A 6012-nucleotide genomic window follows, 5' to 3' on the forward strand; every position below is an offset into this window, starting at 1 on the left:
TGATGGAGTAAAAATATTAAAATATTATAATAACCATTCTGCTTTATTACAACCTACATTATACTACATTTATAAAAGAGTATGGTCTCTGCTGCCAAAATTCTTTCTTCCTTATGTTTTATATTGAATTAGTAGGTATGGAACAATACCTTATTCCATAAGGATGCTATTGTTTTATAGATGTAGCATTAGTTCAAAACTGATTTTCACAATACATTAATATTATGAAACATTCAGGGAGAATTTGTACATAATTTAAAAGAAAGTCTTAGCAATATATGAAAATTTTAATAAAAATCTGTATGTTGTAGTCATATAAGCAATGGCTTAAAAACTATTAAATTTTCACCAAATGTTTATGTAAATGGTTGTTACAGAACAGGACCAAGGGGGAGTTACGATATACTATTACTGAAAGGACCCCTCCACTAGGTCCCCTATGTCTGCTGCCAGAAGAAAGATGTCTCTCAATGCCAGAGATTTGTGAAAAGGAAAGGAAATGTTTATTTAAAGCTATACAAAGTTGAAGTAGTGACCTAATGTCTTCATTAAAATATTAAAGTCTTTTAAGATACCCACAGATGCACACAGTCCTTCCTTCTCCCTCTGCCCTAATCTGGGGTACTGTACTCAGGAAAAGAAGTAGAAGTCAGATTCAGGCTTCCAGCACCATCAGCTGTGTCACCGCCAGGATCTCCAATTAATCCAAAGCTATGTGGCACTTTCTCATGGCCCATTGGTAAAAGTCCTTTCTCCTTCCAAGCAAAGTCTCTCCTGCTTCCTAAGCCACGTGGCCAAAGGGAGCACCTCAAAGCCATGGGGTCCTTACTCTCGCGAAGCCACAGGGGTCCCCCCCATCAAAGCTGCGGGAGTCCCCACTCTGGCACAGCCGCATAGTTCTCTCCCAGCAAAGCCACGTGGCGGTTCTCTGCTAAGCCACATAATTCACTCTACCGCATGGTGATTCTCCCTCACATGGCTGCGGGAGTCCCACTCTGGCCAAAGCCATGTGGTTTTCCTTCCAATGGCTGCTGCATCTGGGTTTAAATCCCCGCACCAATCTTCCTCTGCAGCCCCATTTCCAACTCCTCCCACAATCGGCTACACCTGCCAGCATTCCCATATCCTTCCAGCTTTACTGGGTTGCAATAGTGACTCTGGGCAGGTGTGGCCCCATGGTGTGGTACCAGTCAGCTCCAAGCTCTCACTCAGGTTCTGTAACCAGGGGGAGTTGCCTCCCAGTTACATCTTGGGTGGAAGTCACTTCCATCCCCCTGACTCATAGCATGGCCACAGCTATTTAACATATCTATGCAACTAGTTAAAGGTTATAGATATGTTAAGTGACCATGCCAGAGGTTAGCTGCAAAGCTGTTGCTCACAAAACAGCTCTGCATGTTCCGCTCCATGTGTCCCTTCCCCCAACTCACACCTGTCGAGGGGAAGGGGTGAGGACATCCTATATATCTTTCTAATACTTCCTGGACACCTTGAGTTCTGCACCCCATTCCAAATTCCTATTTGAGGCTCCTCTCTGGGCTGCACCCTGTTACATGGTGACATTGTTAGTGCAGAATATGAAGCTGTGAAACCATTTCTCTCCTGTGTTAAAATAATTGATTTGTGATGACAGCTATAAAAAATATCGGATTCTGCCCTGGCTGGCGTAGCTCAGTGGATTGAATGCAGGCTGTGAAACAAAATGTCGCAGGTTCGATTCCCAGTCAGGGCACATGCCTGGGTTGCAGGCCACAGCCCCCAGCAACCGCACATTGATGTTTTTCTCTCTCTCTCTTTCTCCCTCCCTTCCCTCTCTAAAAATAAATAAATAAAATCTTAAAAATATATCAGATTCTAAATGTTGATGGAACTAGTCTTTATTGGAAGAAAATGCCCAAAAAGACTTACAGATCCAAAAGCTTGGTGCGGGAGTATAAGGGGACTAAATGGTATTGAAAAAAAAAACACAGTAAAGATTAAATAAAAAAATAGAGCTCAAAAAACAAACAAACAAAAAGTAGAAGCTGGAACTCCCCAACCAAAGATGCAGGAGATTGAATGACAGTTATACCAGACAAGTGCACATTAGCAGATGAGTGGACAAAAAAGCTGTGGTATGCTCACACAATGAAGTACTATGCAGCCATAAAAAAGGAAAGAACTTTTACCATTTGCAACAGCGTGGATGGATCTGGAGATTTTACCCTAAGTGAAATAAACCAGTTGGAGAAGGATAAATACCATATGACCTTACTTACATGGAATCTAATGAACAAAATAAACTGACAAAATAGACACAGAGGCATGGAACTGACTGACAGCTGTCAGAAGGGGTGGGTGGACTGGTAGAAAAAAGGGGAAGGGATTAGCCAAAATACAATTATGCATAATTTATTGACACAGACAACAGTTTGGTGATAGCCAGGGGGAAAGGGTGGCCAGGCCTGGGTGGAGGTGGGGAAAGGGGAGGGGGAAATGGGGCTGTCTTTAATAGGGTTAATAATAAACATAAATAAATGAAAGAATGAATGCTAACCAATTCATGGATGTGTGCATGCATACATTTATTCAGCCAACGTAGCTTCATAGATGCCTTGTATTTACCAGGAGAAATAGTGTATATAAGCAGTTCCCAACTCAAATACACTTTTTATTTCATAAGATTTCTTGCAAATGTAGATTAACAAAAAAGCACCTTTTTGAAATTCAAAACACTTCCAAAATTGATACAAATAATAGGCTTTACAAAGCTAACTCATTAAAAAATCAGTTCACTTATTAAAAAATCCGTTAACTTATTATAAGGATGTACTGTAAAATAAAATCAAACTCAGCATAGAACATTTAGTGGTCCAAGTTGTAATGCTCTGCTCTTTGAAGCACAAAGTGTGTGGCACCAAATTAGCATCCTTTGTTTTTGAGTCATTTATTTTTTTCTCTGACCTACTAGGATGATAAGAGGTGAGCCTTTGAGAAAAAGAAATACAAAGGAGGGGAGAGGTGCAATCAGCGCCACCTGGATAGCGTAGGTTTAGGATGAATAAAAGTAGGAATGTTTTAAAACCAGTGCCGAAGTTTCGGCTTCTTAGTCTTCCATCCTACCCCTCATGAGTTGCTTTCTTTTACGAGAAGGATCCGTCATTTCTATTTGTCTGTCAAACTTTGGATTTACACTCCTCTTAGAATATTCTGTGGCCATGCATAATAGAACAACAGGCAATTACTCCTGCTCCCGTGAATAAACTCAACAAAAGAAAAGACCATTTGCTGAGGGGAAGGCTGCAGCATCGGAGCATCCCAGAGACAGCACTAACAGCATAGTCTCTGGCTAGCTCAGCGCCACAGTGAATTCTTAGGACCAGGGCATTTATCCTCTGCTCTACATATACCTGCAACCACCGCCTGTATTGTATAGACTGTAGATTCTCTGTGCTCTTCCTATTGTTTGCTACAATTAAAGTTAATAGGATGTAATATCAGATTGAGACTTCTTCAAATATAACTAAAATATTGTTCGGGTCCTGGAAGCATACTGATGATACAGGTATAGCATCCCGGAGGTTCGGAGGTTACAAAAAGATGCAATGGACCAGCCAAGTTATCACGTCCATGACTTGTTTATATACACATAGTTTCACAGTTACTGACCCTCAAACACTTCGTTTTTTTTTACAAGTTTATACTGAGGAAATACGATGTCTAGAGCCATTCTAGCTGTAGAATTTTACTAGCAAGTATTATGATCTTACCTTTCCATTATTAAAAACTTCATTTTTTATAATGGTGTACCTTATAGTAGTAAACACTGGATTCTTTAAATTTTACATTGAAAATTGTGCACTGTATAGCTTAGATAATATAACTGGAGATTTATGGTTTTGCTATGGACTATTACCACCTCCCTTTAATTTTTCAACTGAAAATTTAATATGTGAATTTATTGTGTGTGTGTATATTTTAAATCTTATCAGATCTTTCAAAATCTTACAAGTAACTACTTATAAATAATTTTACTACTTGGAGTGAATTAAAAATAAACACTTGAATAATTTTATTTTTGTGAAAAAATGGTTTATGTGCAATATGGAGTTTGCTAGGTCTACCTGTATTCTTTATAAGAATTCGTCACTACTGAAGGTTTTACTCCATGATCTCTTCGACAAGCCATGCACACTTTGACCCCATGGTTTGGAGATCATCATCAGGGAAGATAACTAACGATTTTACAATCGTCCATGTCTAGGAAGAATTTCTATACAGAAACACACAGACGGTAGGGGCCTGACACTGGGGAGGCAGACAAGCTCAGAATCACTTAAGGTTCATATTTCTTCTTTAGTTTTGACAGCTCTCTGCATTCATTCTAAAGTTCTACAAACTGAAATTGTGAAACGACACTACAATGACAGCACTTCCAGGTGATTCTTAAGATTTCTTTTCCTGTTACGGCTTTCTGAAATATATCTTTTGAAATATTTGAAAGATCTAAAAGTTGTTTGCATTTATCCTGTGAGCAGTCTTTTGGAATACCCCCAAAGATTCATGTTACGAACATCTCGCCTGTGTCCCATATCTACATATTGTGTGCTCCCTAACACACGTGCACAAGCAGGTGAGTGTGCACACAGAAAACACGGGTGAGTTCATCATGCTAATCTGAATGCATGGAAAGGTTTTACTAACAGAAAATCTAGAATATATAAAATAAAGCATTAATAAGAAAATTAAGTTTACATTTTTGGCATGGAGTGAATGCAATAACAAAAGTCAAAAGACACGTGAAAAACAGTAAATACATCCTTGCAACATTAATTACTAGTAAATAGCCAATACCAATAACACATTGTGCTTATATAAGTGTGGAGAAAATAAACTTTCTCCACATTTGGAAATGGAAATACATCAGTAGCTAATTAACAAAAATGTATGAAAATTGCCTATAAGCATAGAAAAAATTATCAACCTCATACATCATAAGTGCAATAAAAATTAAAATGCTCAGGGAACTATCATGTATTAGAGTGACCAAAATAAAAATTTGATAACATGTCAAGTTAGAAACCAGATACTCTCTCATACATTGGGTTGAAAACACAAAATGTTTTAACCTGATAAATATGAATTGGACCACAGCTAACAGAACTTCACCTGTTTCACCATTCAGACCAATGGTTTCACCAATGATTATCAACAGCAGGAAAATGCATTTGCCTAAGGCTGTTCTTTGCAACATTATTTATTAAAAAATGCAAAGAAAAGAGCATAGAGAGTGTGCTGAACTTTATGTTGAAAGAAAAGAGAAGTAAGAAAACATACTTTTGCGAAAAGAAACACAGTAAGCATGACCCGGAAACTAATTAAACTGATTACCTCCAGGGTTACTTGGAAAACAGGTCGAAAGGATCCAGGGTGAGGTATGTCCTTCAATATTTTTTAATATATAATTTCAAATTTGAGGGTTATGTTAATGTTTTAATAATCAAAAAGTAATATAATATAAAATAAGGACAATTAAAATCCTAACTTAGCTTGATGCTATATTTAAATTTTTTTTCCTAGTCTGCAATCTTCAAGTAAAATTTATCTCTACAGATGGTTACTTTCATTTTGAGGTTTGGTATTTTTTGCTATGTGACTCGATTTTTTAAGTTGTCTAAATCCTGATGTGCTGGCAATATTTATAATTCGCAAGGCCTATGATGGCTCAATTTAACGGAAATCTGGAAGTATCTGAATCACCAGTATCATTATTAAGCAGACTAATGCTTCTGATCATGCTGATTAAAAGTAACATTTGTTACATTTCATTGGCGCTCTCAAGCACACAGGTACTGCACAGTACGACCGTCAGTTTTGTAGTTCTGTTAAAAATGTTCTGTAAAGTAAGTTGCTTATCACTATTTGAAACTTTAAAATTTCCCTTCTGATTAAAAGTATGAACAAATTTTTATTATACTTCTCACTTGCCTATCTTTGTGAATGTGAACTGGTTTCATTTTTTCCCGCTGCAAG

The sequence above is a fragment of the Phyllostomus hastatus genome, unplaced genomic scaffold (assembly GCF_019186645.2).
Source record: "Phyllostomus hastatus isolate PE091 unplaced genomic scaffold, TTU_PhHast_1.1 phas_contig_29, whole genome shotgun sequence".
In the NCBI taxonomy this organism is placed as follows: Eukaryota; Metazoa; Chordata; class Mammalia; order Chiroptera; family Phyllostomidae; genus Phyllostomus; species Phyllostomus hastatus.